Raw genomic sequence first — 15638 nt, 5'->3', positions numbered from 1 at the left:
AGGAACACAAGGTATCTTTCTAGATTCCCCCCCCAAAAAAACCCAAAACAAAACAAAACCGAAGATAAAACCAACCAACCAAACAACAACAAAAAAACACCAACAAAAAAAAAAACCCTTAAATTAGTAACAACAAGATAAATGTTTCTACCTCAATAAACCCATAACGCCTCGAACCATTCCAGGGAGGGCGGCAGGAGGGGCGGGCAGAGCCAGGGCCCCGCTCCACCGCCCCGGCGGCATTTTCCGGCACGCGGCCGCTCCCGGCGTCTGGAGAGGGGCGCGGGGCCGGGAAAGGCGGCGCAGCCCTGCTCCGATGCCGCTCGGCCGCGGCCCGGGAGCGCTGCGACCGCGCCTCCACCGCCCGCCGGCACCGGCCCCGGCCGCCCTCGGCCCGCGGAGCCGCCTCCAGCCCTCCCCTCACTCACAGACACCGCCCCGCTCGCCGCTCGCTCCCGCCCCTCGCCCCTCCCGCCGCTTCGGCCGGGCTCCGGCTGGGGGGCTGCAGTACCGCCCTGTGCCCACAAGGCGGCAGCACTTGTCCAGAGGGTCCGCGACACGATGGCGGCCCGTGGGGACCTTGACGGAGAGAGGCGTTTTTCGCCCATGCCTGTCGGCTCCCGCCAAAAACCCGCACGCTCACGGTGCTGCTGACCCCACAGCCCGTGTGCACGGCACCAGAACCGCCGCGGAAAATCCCGTCGGGGGGCGCCGGCGGTGCGCGCAATTCAGGCAGTGTAAAAAACAGACACGGGTCCTCGAATTTCAACGTCCTCGTTTTCGCGCCCTCTCGAGAAGGTCAAGCGAGGCCGCTCCACGCCACTCCCAAGATGGCGGCCGCGGGCTGCAGTACCGCTCTCTGCCCACACGGCGGCAGCACCGCGCCGTCCCCGCCGGCACGGCCTCGGCAGCGAACGCCCCAAAGCGTCCGCGCGGGAAAGAACGGAACAAAAAGCCTGCCTGCGACCCGACAGGAACCGAAAGAAAAAAGCTTTCCTCCTAAACTGCATTTCAACAAGGCTTGGTTTTATATTTTTCAGATTTATACTCACAGTCGGATTGGTAATGGATATTGACGTATAATCGTATTTTTTAAATTTCTTAACATTTATTCCTATTCTAATTTTTATTTCACTTTTATGTTTTTATATATACACCTGTAGACATTGATTATATATTTCCATATTTAGAATGATATCAAACTAAAATGTATATTCATATCTTTTCCATTAAAGCCCTGCCTCCAACCAAATAAAAACAAAAAAAGCCCTTTTTTTAAACGATTTTCGAATATTTTTATATTTTTTTCATCATTATAGTCACATTTGAACTTCTACTTTATATAGATGTATTTATAAATATATTTTATATATATATATAATAAGGTAGCGAGATAGATAAATTATTTTTTAAATTCTATTTTGTACACACTGCTAATACTTATATTTACTTACCTTTAAATTTTCATATAGATCTTAACGTATTTAGGATATATTTCTATACAAAGACTTCTAATTTTATTTTATTTCTAGTCATAATTTTAATAATAAAACCCCTACCTACTACCAAATCGAAAATAAAAATCCCCTTTATTCTAAATTATATTTAAATATTTCTATACTTCTATTTTTGATTTTTACAAGTACTCATCTATTCTATCACAACATATTGAGGTACTATATTTCGATATACAGTATTTATGACATGAAATGCGTTATAATAAGACACATACAGTAAAATACGCATTAGGTACTGTATTGATTCCTATTGTTTTGTAATATTCATATATCCACATGTATTAATTATACATTTCTGTATGGACATTTATGTTTATAATCGATATTTATATGCATATAAACATATAAAATACTCCATATCAAACAAGGTTATACCTAATTGTAATGGACAGCATTATTTATGTTACATGTTTAATGTATATGTTTTCCATTTACATTTAAAATTGAAGTTTCATATTCCCATTATCATGTTTATGCATGTGTTCTATTTCATTAGAGTTATAGTTAAAACACTGCAGTTATAATCGAATTCCTAAAAATAAAATGCCAAAACAAACAGCATCAAATTCCCACCAGTACCGTCCAAAAAATTCAGAAAGGCTCCACCAGCCAAACAACTACCAGCAAAAAAAAACCCGCACTACACTCCTTTCACTAGCAGCTCTTATCACGTCACAAAAACGAAACAAACATTTTAAAAACCCTATAGACACCCACACAGCAAATCACAAAAACCACTCTAAAGGAAAAAAAAAAAAGCCAACTAACTTACCATACTCCAAACCATACAAGAGACTCCCAACGATTCTAAAAAAAATAATAACCAAAACTCTACCACTACTTTAACTCATAAAGAGAACCCAATGCTCTATAAAATTAACTAAAAAAACCCACCAAATAATTACAGATATAAAAATATGGGAACCACGAAGAAACAAAAAATTCACCCCCCAAATAAAATAAACACCTAAAGAGATCCACCATGGAAATGCCCATGCTCCCGAAAATAAAACCAATAAAAACAACAACCAAACACATCAAACAACAACAAAAAAAAATTAAATTAACAACAACAAAATAAGTATTCCTAACTCAAGAAACAAAAATTGCCTCAAACCATCAAAACACAAATACCACCTAGAAAGAAACACGTCGCCAAAAGAGATATGTAACCACAAACAATATCTCCCAAGTTCTCTGCAACAATGAAACATACACGGCAATCAAATAAGCCAAACGAATGAAACCCCTATAGTGTAATAAACAAGAATGCATTCATCAATATTAAAAAAAACCTCACCGATTAACTCCAGGGCACTCCCTCAAGCCCAGCAAAACAAATACTACGCCCTCGCGCTAATAAAAGCCTCCACAACCGAATTGAAAAACGACCCTCTACTCCATGCTCCGACCCATAAAAACCAGTGTAAACCTTTAGAAACGCATCCTTAAAAAACCTAAGAACCGATCAAAAATAAATCCAACAACAACACTCAACCCAAAAACAAAAACCTTGCCATGAGCAGCCGAAGCAAGAACCGTAACAACCAAGAAGCGCCCGGGGCCCTTCTCCTACAGCGACGCCGATCAAAAGCCACCGATCCCAGGAGCTCCTCAGGAGCACCTCAAAGCCACCGCAGCGAGGGAGGCTGGAAGATGCGGAGCCGCGCTCCCGGCCCCGGGCGCAGCGCGGCTCCGGCAGGAAAGCGGCTCCTCCGGCAGGCAGAGGCGGCGCCGCGCCGGCAGACCCCCGCCCGCTGCCCCCGGCCCGGCGGGGCCGGCACCGGGCCCGGGGGGCCCCGGCGGCGCCCGAGCCCCGCGCCCGGAGCGGACGGAGCGGCGGCACCGGCCGGCACCGGCCCCGCCCGCGCCGCCTCCCCCGCCCGCCGGCCCGGCCAAAGCTCCGCTCGGCTCCGCACGGCTCGCACCGGCGCGGCTCCGGCGGGCCCGCGGCAGCCCAGCCGCGCCCAGCTCCCCTTCCGCCCCGGCCAGCCCCGGCACTGCCGGCAGGGCTCCGCGCCGCACCCTTCGCTGCCGGGCCGGGGGCAGAAGAAGCGCCCCGAATGCAGCGGCACAGCCCGACCCCCGCCCTGCCAGCGCTGCCACGGCTGCAGCTCCCTTCCTCTGCAGCCCCGACTCTGACGCCACGCTCCGGCGCTCACCTCACCCCAACAAGGGAAAAGAAACGTAGGCTTCCCTTCAATCGCGTCCTCTAGAAGAGAAGAAAAGAAGCACCTTTCCTCAAACGATGGCAAAAGGGGGCTTTTTACCTCAGTCCAAACCCCTTAAAAGGGGGGACAACAGGACTGCCCCCTCCAATTCAACCTCAGGATGACGAAATTTCAAAGGGAAAGGGGAAAAGTCCCCGTTATAAAAGCGCACCGGCTCACCTGCTCGGCTGCTGCTTCTCGGCACAAAGGTTTGTCCCTCAGCTCCTCCTTTGAGCAATGCTTCACGTGCCCAAGTGTGTATCCAGGGGATTCCCCGGACCCTGTCCGAAGCGCCCACCGTCCTTCCAGGAGACAGCCCCGGGAGCCCCCCAAAAACTCCTCTCCTCCAGCAGCTCCGTGCAAAAGCCAGCAAAGACAAACCCTCGCCCTAAAATAACCTCCCCCCGGCAGGAGCCGCCCCTCCTCCTCATCCTCACAGCTCACACCTGGGGCTGCTCTGAGCCCTCATCATCCTCACATCAGCTCACACCTGCCGCTGTTGCCACCCTCCAACAGCGTCTCTCCATCTCCAGCACACAGCCCACTTCTCACAGACACTGATCCATTGGAAATCTGCTACGGGTGTTGTCTTTTCTTAATCCATCTGGGTACACGATTAAAGCACGTACATGCATTGATGGTCATTGAGAGAAAGCTTTCCCCTGGAGAAAACAGTCCTTTTGCTGGCACACTTTGATACACCTTCGCAAAAAGCAGAATCAGCACCAATTCCTAAGACCCCTGCCGAGGAACTCAGCCCTCCTTGGGACACCCAAAGCAGCAGACCTCGAAAAAGGAGGGGAAAAGTCAAGCTTGGAGGGGAAAAAGAGGATAGAAGTACAGCAGCCTTTAAAAATGCCTGCACGGAGCAATAGTGGGAACCAGTCACATTTCTTCCTTCCTTGCTTTCTGTGATGACATAAATAGGAAGTAAGAACACGTTAAACAAAAGGCAGAGCTAGGATTTGACAGGTCTTTATTTTGGCAGGCTGCATGGCAAACGCCTCTTCCAGGACTGCGACACGTTTTGGGGAATAGCTGAGAACGGAGGCAAAAGGTGCCGGGAGCCCTTTCTGTTCCCTTCAGCCCCTTGCTCCGCTGGTTTCAGGGCACTCGCTTGGTTCGTTCCTAGAAAAAAACGCTAGGGCATGATTTTCAAAACTACTGCCCGTCCCCAGTCAGAGTTTCCTACATTCGTGGGTACAAATGAGTGGATAGAGAGAGGGCTTCTTTCCAAATGAGTTTAGCCATAGATTCCTGTTCTTTACCAATAGCTATAAAAACGAAACACTTGCCAGGTTTTGGTATTCTACACACACCCCTCCCTGGGAATTTTGGGGCAGCTTTGGGTCCCTCTGCGGGACGGCACCCAGCGTGACCCCCTCCCCTCATTCGCCACCCACCCGCTCTTATCTTTTCTTTTTAGTGGTTTTTGTGATTTGCTGTGTGGGTTTCTATCTGTCTTTTTAAAAATATTTGTTTCGTTTTTGTGACGTGATAAGAGCTGCTATTAAAAGGAGTGTAGTGCGGGTTTTTTTGCTGGTAGTTGGCTGGCTGGTGGAGCCTTTCTGAATTTTTTGGACGGTACTGGTGGGAATTTGATGCTGTTTGTTTTGGCATTTTATTTTTAGGAATTAGATTATAACTGCAGTGTTTTAACTAGAACTCTAATGAAACAAAACAAATGTATAAACATGAAAATGGGAATATAAAACTTCAATTTTAAATATAAACGGCAAACATATAAATTAAACATGTAACATAAATAATGCTATCCATTACTATTAGGTATTATATTGTTTGCTGTAGAGTATTTTATATGTTTATATAATATAAATATCCATCTAGAAATGTATAATTAATATGTGTGGATATATGAATACTACAAAACAATAGGAATCAATACAGTACGTAATGCGTATTTTACTGTATGTGTCTTATTATAACACATTACGTGTCATAAATATTATATATCGAAATATAGTACCTCAATATGTTGTGATAGATAAGTACTTGTAAAAATCAAAAATAGAAATATAGAAATAATTAAATATAGTTTAGAATAAAGGGGATTTTTATTTTCTATTTGGTAGTAGGTAGGGGTTTTATTATAAAAATTATACTATACAAAGCAGTTAAAAGTAAGTTGTACCATATCGAAATACTTGTGCTGCAAAAAGCTGATCTATGAATGTGAACGTCAATATTATTGTCCCCTCTATAGCATCCGACGACTGTGTCGGGAGAAAGAGGGTGAGCAGCGGGCTCGCAACAGGCGGAGGGCGGGCAGGGGGACGCGGGCACTTCACTGTTTTTGCGCGCCCTCCCCACTCCCCGCCACCGAGCCGCCTCCCCGCCGCGTCGCCGCCGCTCCCCGATCCGAGCTGCTAGCGCGGAGTCCGCCTTTGCCGCCCGGAACCAATGCCGGGCTGCGCCTCTCCCCTGCCCCGAGTGCCGACGGGCGGCTGCAGTTCGGGCTCTGCGGGGCCCTTTTCGCCGGGAGCCGGGCACGAGCACGGGCCGAGAAGGGGACAGGGGGTCTCCGAGCGGGACCCGGGGCGCCCGCGGGCCCTTCGAGCAGCGCGGGCTCCGCCCCATGCTGCCACGGGCCCGGCCGCGCAGCTCCCGAGCCCCGCCAATCCCGGCCCGCCTTTCTCCGCCCTGTCCAATCCCGGCCGCCCTTCCAATCCGGGCGCGGTTCCTGCGATTTCGGCCCGCTCAGTCGCGGCCCGACTCCTCAGCCTGGCCCCGCTCCCCCGTGCGCTTGAGGCGCCGCTCCCGGCGCCGCTTTGGGAGCCGGCGGAGCGCTATCCCTGCTGCCGCAACCTCGGCAGGCGCTGGGGCCGGGAAGGGCGGGCGGGAGCTCCCCGTCAGGCGCCGGCCGGGATTTCTCCCAGGGAAACGGGCTGACGGCGGGGAGCGGGCGGACCCGGCCCCTGCAATGGCGGCGGCGGGAGCGGCGCGTGAGGGGAGCGCGGGGTGGTCGCGAGCCGAGCGCGGCGGGAATGGGCGGGCTCGGATTGGTGGGGCCGGCGCTGCCTCGGGTTGTGATTGGCTGGCTGGCCCGGCTCTGAGGCATAAGTAGCGTGCGTGGGGGAGGTGGGGGCGTCAGTTCGGCGGCGGGGCTGGAGGCGACGGGAGCTGCGGAAGCGCGTTCCGAGGAGGAGCGCCGCTGCGCCGGGACGGGTCCCCCGCGGCTGCCGATCCGAGGAGCGCTGGTGAGCACGCACGCGACTCCCGCGTCTGCCTGCGGCGGCGTCCGGGGGCCGGCGGTGTCCAGTTGTTTGCGCCGCGCCCTGCCCGGCTCGGGCGGCCAGAGGCTGGTGCGGGGCCTGGCGTGGCGCAGGGGGGACCGGCTGCTGTCACTGGGGAGTAGCCCTTTCGCGCTTTCTGGATTTAAAGTAACATTGAGAATACTGGGAATAAAGCCGGTTGTTTGCTTTCTTACTATTTGATTTTGATTTTACTTAATAATTTTATCTATATTGCATTACTTCATTGTTTTGTTCGTTTTATTAAGTTTAATTTGTTTCTGTTTGTTTTGTTTTTCCGATTTTGATTTAGTAAGGGTTGTGCGGCTGGGGCTGAATCACGGGTTGTGAGGTCACCGGAGACATAAAGGCTCAGGGTGTGGAATAAGGACTTTGGCACGAGTCAAGCCCGAAACAATGTGGAGCAGTGGAAATGCTGGGGCTGGAGTTGGATAAATGCCCTGGGAGAGGGGCATGGAGCCGCAGTGCAGGGCCTGCAGGAGATGCCTGGGGGTTCCCAGCTCCTGCCCCGTGGTACCAAGCAGAGGCTGAGGATGTGGGGGCTCGGAGGGTTCCAGGGCCCACGCAGCAGCACAAGGGCACCTATTGGGATGTGGGAGCAGGGGCCCGGTGGCTATTCCCAGCCCCTGGGGCTGCCTGGGGGAGGTGAGGGGGCCTTTGGGGAGGTGCTCGGCTGAAACCCAGGCTGTGGGGGAAGGTAGATGTTTGGCTTCAGGGCTCAGGGGTCCCTAAAGTTGGGATCCCATTAGGGTGGGTGGGATAGCTGCAAGAGGCATTGACATTATGACAGTAACTGATTTCTGCCCTTATCAACAGCTCCAAGCAGCAGTGAGAAGCAGGAGCAGCTTTTAGATGCAGGCAGTAGGAAGCTGAGGAGCTGGAGCTGAGGCAGCAGAGCCGGAGGACACAGAAATGTGGTAGGGTTCGGGGTAAAACCCCTGTGCAGCTGGGATAGGGAATATGGAGCTGGGATGGGAATTGCATGGCTGGAGCTGAAATTGCTTCAAGGGCTCTGATAGAGAGTGTAGAGCAGTTACTGGGGGAGGGATGGTTAGGATGGGGCAGGAATATGGGCTCAAGAGCTGAACTGAAACCATACAGAGCTAAAGCAAAAGCAAAGATCCTGCCCTGAGAGCCAGAAGCAGTGTTACGTAGCACTGCTGGGAAGGTGTTGAGGAGGAAGTGAAACGGAAGAGATGGCAGTGAAATAAAGCTTGTGGGTGAAGAGCTGAAATCACTGGGGCTGGGAAAGGGGATTTGTAGGGCGGCTGCTGTAATCACTGCAGGGCTGCGAAAGGGGGCTGCACACTCCATAGGATCCGAAGGGCTGGCACAGGGACTGTGGGGTTCTTGCTGCCACATCCCTTTTATGCCTCTGACATGGATGCTGGGGCTGGGCTTGTGACTGAGACTGGATCAGGATGTTTGGTATATATATATTTTTTAATTGTGTAACCAGATGGATTAAGGAAATCGGACACCCGTAGTAGATTTCTGTTGGATCTGTGTCTGTGAGAACTGGGATGCGTGCTGGAGATGGAGAGACGCTGTTGGAGAGTGGCAACAGCGGCAGGTGTGAGCTGTGAGGATGATGAGGAGGGGGCGGCTCCTTCGGTGGCTGATTTAGGGGGTTTTCCTCACATCTCTTTTGCACGGAGCTGCTGGAGGAGAGGAGTTTTTGGGGGTTCCCGCGGCTGTCTCCTGGAAGGACGGTGGGCGCTTCGGACAGGGTCTGGGGGATCACCTGGATCCCCACCTGGATACGTGGAGCATTGCTCAAAGGAGGGGCCGAGGGATAAATCTTTGTGTCGAGAAGCAGCAGCCAAGGAGGTGAGCCGGTGCGCCTTTGTAGCGGGGATTTTTCCCCTTTCCCTTTGAGATTTCGTCATCCTGAGGTTGAATTGGAGGGGGCAGTCCTGTTGTCCCCCCTTTTAAGGGGTTTGGACTGAGGTAAAAAGCCCCCTTTTGCCATGGTTTGAGGCAAGGCGCTTCTTTTCTTCTCTTCTAGAGGACGCGATTGAAGGGAAGCCTACGTTTCTTTTCCCTTGTTGGGGTGAGGTGAGCGCCGGAGCGTGGCGTCAGAGTCGGGGCTGCAGAGGAAGGGAGCTGCAGCCGTGGCAGCGCTGGCAGGGCGGGGGTCGGGCTGTGCCGCTGCATTCGGGGCGCTTCTTCTGCCCCCGGCCCGGCAGCGAAGGGTGCGGCGCGGAGCCCTGCCGGCAGTGCCGGGGCTGGCCGGGGCGGAAGGGGAGCTGGGCGCGGCTGGGCTGCCGCGGGCCCGCCGGAGCCGCGCCGGTGCGAGCCGTGCGGAGCCGAGCGGAGCTTTGGCCGGGCCGGCGGGCGGGGGAGGCGGCGCGGGCGGGGCCGGTGCCGGCCGGTGCCGCCGCTCCGTCCGCTCCGGGCGCGGGGCTCGGGCGCCGCCGGGGCCCCCCGGGCCCGGTGCCGGCCCCGCCGGGCCGGGGGCAGCGGGCGGGGGTCTGCCGGCGCGGCGCCGCCTCTGCCTGCCGGAGGAGCCGCTTTCCTGCCGGAGCCGCGCTGCGCCCGGGGCCGGGAGCGCGGCTCCGCATCTTCCAGCCTCCCTCGCTGCGCTGGTTTTGAGGCGCTCCTGAGGAATTTTTTGGGTCGTTTTCTTTTGTTCGTAGTTGGTGTATGAGAACGGTCACGGTGTACTTGTTGGTTGTTACGGTTCTTGGTTCAGGTGCTGTGACAAGGGTTTTATTGGATTGAGTTTGTTGTTGGATTTTTTTTTTTTTTTGGTGCGATATGTTGGATGTTTGTTTTGTTTTGATTATTTTCATATTGTGAAAATGATTGTAGTTATCTTCTTAAAGGATATGTTTTTTTAAGGTTTTACACTGATTTTTATGGGTCGTAGCCTGAAGTACAGGGTTGGTTTTTAATTAGGTTGTGGTGGCTTTTATTAGCATGAGTATGTAGTGTTAGTTTTGGTGGGCTTGAGGTAGTGTGCTGTAGTGAATTAGTGAGGTTTTTTTTTAATCTTGGTAATTGCATTTTTTAAATTTTCCGATAGAGGTTTTATTCATTTGGTTTGTTTAATTGTTCTGGACGTTTTATTGTTACCGGTAATTTGGGACTTATTGTTTGTGGTTACATTTCTCTTTTGGTGACGTGTTTATTTCTTGTTGTGACGCGGCAGGCACTCCCCTCGCCGCGGCACCCCGAGCGGTGCCGTGCTGGGCTGCGAGAGGGAAGAGAATGGGCGGCCGCTCCCCCTGTGAAGCTCTGCTGTGGTATTTGTATTTTGATGGTTTGAGGCATTATGGGTTTATTGAGTTAGGAATAATTTTTTGTTGTTGTTACTGTATTTATTTGGGTTTTTGTTTCAGTTTGATGTATTTGTTGGTTGCTTTTTATTAGTGTTTTTTTTTAGGAACTTGTGTATTTATACAGTGGATTTTTTTAGGTAGTTATTTATGTGGGTGCTTCTCTTTTTATTGTCTAGTGGTTTAGGTTTTTGTTAATCTCCTTTATTACTTTGATTTTTAAAGCTAACTTAGCAGAATACTGGTTACTCTTTGAGTTAGTGTAGAGGTACGGTTTTAATTTTTAGCAGCTTTCAGGGTCTGTTGTATGGTTTGAAGTTTAGTAAGTTGGTTGGACTTCTTTTTCTAGTGGGTTTTGTGATTTGTTTTGTGGGTTTCTCTAGGGCTAGGGATTTTCTCTAGGGATTTTTATTTTTGTTTCATTTTTGTGATGTGTCTCACTGACAACTGTTAGTGAAAAGAGTGTAGTGTGGGGTTGTTTTTGCTGGTAGTTAGTTCTATGGTGGTGTATTTTTAGTCTCTGTTGTTTGTTTTTGGGTTTCTTTTGTTAAAGTTTTCATTTTGGGGTTAATTTTTAATTATTTTTAAGGTTTTAGGGTGATTGAGATTTTTTTATATGGATGTCCTGTATGATAACAGTTAATTTATTTGCTTTATGTGGCATTGATGGCAGGGTAGAGGACATTTTTGTATAGAATGTGTATTTTAATCATAGTACTAAAATAATACCATGGTAAGAGGGGCTGTGTTTTATTGTTTGTTTCTGAGGTGGTTTGGCATTTTCTTGTAGGTTGGGGTTTTTTTTTGTTGGCTCGTGGAGCCATTCTGGCTGTTTTTGATGAAATTGGTGGGACTTTGATGCTTTTTGATTTTGCTTTTTTTTTTTTTTTTTTTTTTGTGGTGTAATAGTCTTTTAGAAGAATTTGGATGATTTTAAAAGTATTTTTGTTATACTTTTCATCTAATGTTGCTGGATTATTACAGATGTTTTGGAGCTTTATTTTTTTAAGTTTCATTTGGATGAATTTATGCTGGATGGTAGGACTGTGTTCTTATTTTTGGGGCAGTTGGTTGTAGATGTATTGTATGTTTTTCAAGTGAAGGTAAATCAAGGTTTGTATTTGGTTGTTAGAGGAATAGAGAAAAATGTTTTGGTGATGTTAACAGTGGTGTGTTTTTTTGGGGTTTTTGATTTATAGTAAGTCTGGTACGGTAGTGTTTAATGGTGGAGTTCTTTAAGGTATGATAGTTTATAGTTAATTCTTATTGGTTTTAGATTTGTGTGTAAGTTAGAGGAGGTTATTGAAGGGTAAGCGGGTGTTTTAGATGAGTTTTAGTGTTTCAGTTGATAGGGCATTTTTTGGATGGGAGTTAGAGTATTTTGAGTTGTTTGGTGTCGCTGGTGATGTATTGTTGAGGTGGTAAGGAGTATTTGTTGGGTTTTTTTAAAGAAGGTTTATTGTAGATAGTTTTAGATAGTTGTGGTGGGTTGCTTGATTGTTTTATGTTTTTTAGCCTTTTTGTAGTTATTTGAAATATGTTAGAGTTTTTTGGGTTTATTGAAATACTTGATTTTGAGGAAGTTCCTATTTAGAATGTATGAATTTTTTTGGCTTAAAATAAAAAATTTATATTCTAGTTATAGTGAGGATTATTTTTTTTTTCTTTTCTTACTGCTATATTTTGTGATATTTGTGTTAGGTAGTAGTAGGGATAGCTTTACTTTTATACGTTGAAACGAGGGTAGTGCATACTGGTGTTCATAAAGGTTTAATATTTTTATGGTTCTGATGTGTTAGGTTAACGAATTTATAACGTTTACAAGACTTTTTTTTGTTTTTATTTCAATACAGGCAGGGTTTTCTTAGTTTTCAGGATTTGTTTGGCATAGATTTTAGAGGTGTAATTGAGGGGATAGGACAGGGTGTCTCTGTTAATCTATTTGGCAATTTGGATACTGGGTAAATAAAATTAATATTTTGGTAGAATTTTTGCATTTCATTAGTTTATTTATTTATGGATTTGTGTGCCTGCAGCTGTAGTGTCTCTGCTGCAACTCTCAGTATCCATTCATGTTTGTGTGTGTTAGGCAGTCCACTCGTGTACCAGCGAGTCCCCCCTGCAAGCGGCCGCAGAGCCGCTCCTTCGCTCTCCTGGGAATTTGGGGAGCGGCACACGGCTCTACGACGAAGCCTTGATCTTTGTCACTAGAAGGTGGCACCAGGGAGCCTCAGGAGCGGCCGAGGAGTTGCTGTAAGTGGGGGAACTACTAGTGAGGGGGACCAGGGTCCACTCGAGTTTTGGGAACGCCACCTCACCTCACCTGCTCTTCAGCCAGGCAGACCCTGCCAGGAGGGCGTGGGCGAAGCGTGCGGCCCGAGGAGCCCGGCGTTCTCAGGAGAATAATGGTGAGCAGCAGAATTGCTGAGTTGTGGCTGCTGTGCGGCTGAGATCGTACAGTGATGTTTGGTGTTCTCGATTGTAGCTGAGCACGGGACCACAGCCCGGTGACCATAGGACATTCCCCGCAGGCGAGGCAGCCTCCATTGGCACGCGACATGGATTCTCATCCCCAGATGCCAGAGAGATAAGTGGAGGGCTAAGGCCCACAGTGGGGGTGAAAGTGGGGTGCTGGGAGGGCCTTATGAATGAGCTTTGGGAGTGGGGATGTGCAAGAAGCATCTCCTAAGGCCATCTAAAGGCAAAAAGTGTCTGTTTTGATCACAGTGCTGAGGTGCTCAGGGCAGAGCAGTTCTGGTGTGTGTCCTGTCACTTGTCTCTGGTGCACTCTGTGTTCTTTGGGTCTCTCGGTCCTTTCTTCTCCTCAAAAGCTCTCTCTCCCTGTCCTGTGTCATGGGTGTCTGCACGTATCTGTCCCACAACTGCTCTGCCCTGCTGCATAGCCTGTAATAGCACAAGTCCTGGGGACTTGAAATTTGTAATGCAGGGTGTAGTTGGGCTCTGGATTATATGGGGAGATTGACATAACATGTTTGGTGCTGTTAAGTTGTCCTGCAGCCATTTGACACTAGTCCTAACTTCCTTTCAGGTGCTGACAACTCCAATCAGTGGCAGAGAGCCCCAGTCCTGGGTGAGGGTGTTGCCATGATCAGGTCAGTCATTGTTTGCACTTGCAGGAGCAGCCTAAAGGGTGACCGTGTTACAGCAGTGTTCTTTGCCTTTATTTTTAGAAGGTCCAGGCAGATAGCAGCAGTCAAGGCCCATTGTGCTAGGTGAGCAGTGGACCAAAGCAGTTGTTTTTGCTCAGCTTTTATTTTTTGTGGAACTATAAGCATCCACTGTTGTTTGTGTGCTTTAGGGAATCCACTCAGAGTACTCATACCTCTGTCTCCACCTGGCTGATGGACCGGGTTTCATGCACGTGTGGTCTTGCCAGAAGCATTACAGGACCCTGTGACAGAGCCTTCCAATTTTGCATTTCAAGGTCCCCTCCTGGTAACCCACAGGAATGGGCAAGGAGTTGTGGTGAGGCAGGGAAGAGGAGCGAGGGTACACTTAAGTTGCAGCAGTGCCATGTCACCTTGTCTGCCCTTAACCTAGGTGTGCCTTGAGATGACGGTGTCAGAATCCAAGCACGCCTGAGGTGTGTGGCCCGATACTTCTTGGGAGACGGTGAGTAGCAGAATTGTCAGGTTCTGGCCCATGTGCTGTTAAGGTAGTGCACTGACATTTGGTTTTCTTTCTCTTGGCAGAGCAAGAGATAACAACCTGGTGACAACTGGAATTTCCCAGACAGGCAGGAGGCCTCATTCTGCACCTGATGGGGATTTGTGTCCCCAGATATGTGCAAGATAAGTGGAGGGCTACCACCCACAGAGGGGATGGAAGAGAGGTGCCGGGTTGGGACTCCCCAGGAGGGGTTTTTGAGTCAGTTTTGGAGATGGGGATATCTAAGAAGTGTCTCCTAAGGCCACCTAAAGGGAAAGTGTCTGTTTTGATCACAGTGCTGAGGTGCTCAGGGCAGGGCAGTTCTGGTGTGTGTCCCGCCACTTGTCTCTGGTGCACTCTGTGTTCTTTGGGTCTCTCGGTCCTTTCTTCTCCTCAAAAGCTCTCTCTCCCTGTCCTGTGTCACGGGTGTCTGCACGTATTTGTCCCACAACTGCTCTGTCTTCTGCATAGCCTGTAATAGCACAAGTCCTGGGGACTTGAAATTTGTAATGCAGGGTGTAGTTGGGCTCTAGATTGTATCAGGAGATTGCCTTAATATGTTTTGTGATGCTAATTTGTCCTGCAGCCATTTGACACTAGTCCTAACTTCCTTTCAAGTTGCTGACAACTCCAATCAGTGGCAGAGAGCCCCAGTCTTGTGTGAGGATTTTCCCATGATCAGGTCAGTCATTGTTTGCATTTGCAGGGGCAGCCTAAATGGTGACTGTGTTACAGCAGTGTTCTTTGCCTTTATTTTTAGGAGGTCCAGACAGGTAGCAGCAGTTAAGGCCAAGTGTGCCAGGTGAGCAGTGGACAGAAACAGTTGGTTTTGCTCAGGTCTCAATTTTTGGTGCAATTCTAAGCATTCATTCTTGATTGTGTGCTTTAGGGAATCAACTCGGAGTGTGCATACCTCCGTTACTAACTGGCTGATGGACCAGGTTTCATGCACTTTGGATCTCGCTGGAAGCATTACAGGACCCTGTGATGGAGCCTTCCAATCCTGCATTTCAAGGTCCCATCCTGGTAGCCCTGAGGAATGGCCAAGGTGTTGCAGTGAGTCGGGGAGGAATGAGATTCCACTGGTGTTTCAGCAATGCCATGTCACCTTGTCTGCCCTTAACCCAGGTGTCCCCTGCGATGACGGTGTCAGAATCCAAGCACGCCCAAAGCGTGAGGGCCAAGAACCCGGGCATTCTGAGGAGGATGGTGAGTAGCAGATTTACCAGGTTTTGGCCGATGTGCTGTTCAGATTGTGCACTGATGTTTAGTTTTCTTTCCCTTGGCAGACCAAGAGGTGACAGCTGGAACTTACCAGACAGGGAGACGGCGTTCTTCTGCACCCAACAGGGATTTGCATCCCCAGATATGTGCAAGATAAGTGGAGGGTTATGACCCACAGAGAGGCGTGATAAGCGAGGTGCCAGGTTGGGACTCCCCAGGAGGGGTTTTTCAGTCAGTTTGGAATTGGGGATGTCCAAGAAGTGTCTCCTTAGACCATCTAAAGGTGAAAAGTGTCTGTTTTGATCTTAGTGCTGAGGCATGCAGGGCAGAGCAGTTCTGATGTGTGTCCTGTCACATGTCTCTGGTGTCCTCTGTGTTGTTTGGGTCTCTCGGTCCTTGCAGATATTCTTCTCATCAAGAGCTCTCTCTCCCTGTCCTGTCCCCTGGTTTGTCACATCCTGTCCT

Source organism: Lonchura striata, chromosome 4 (assembly GCF_050655825.1).
Source record: "Lonchura striata isolate lonStrDom1 chromosome 4, ASM5065582v1, whole genome shotgun sequence".
Classification (NCBI taxonomy): domain Eukaryota; kingdom Metazoa; phylum Chordata; class Aves; order Passeriformes; family Estrildidae; genus Lonchura; species Lonchura striata.
The sequence above is the reverse complement of the archived record's forward strand: the minus strand, read 5'-3'. Positions refer to the sequence as shown.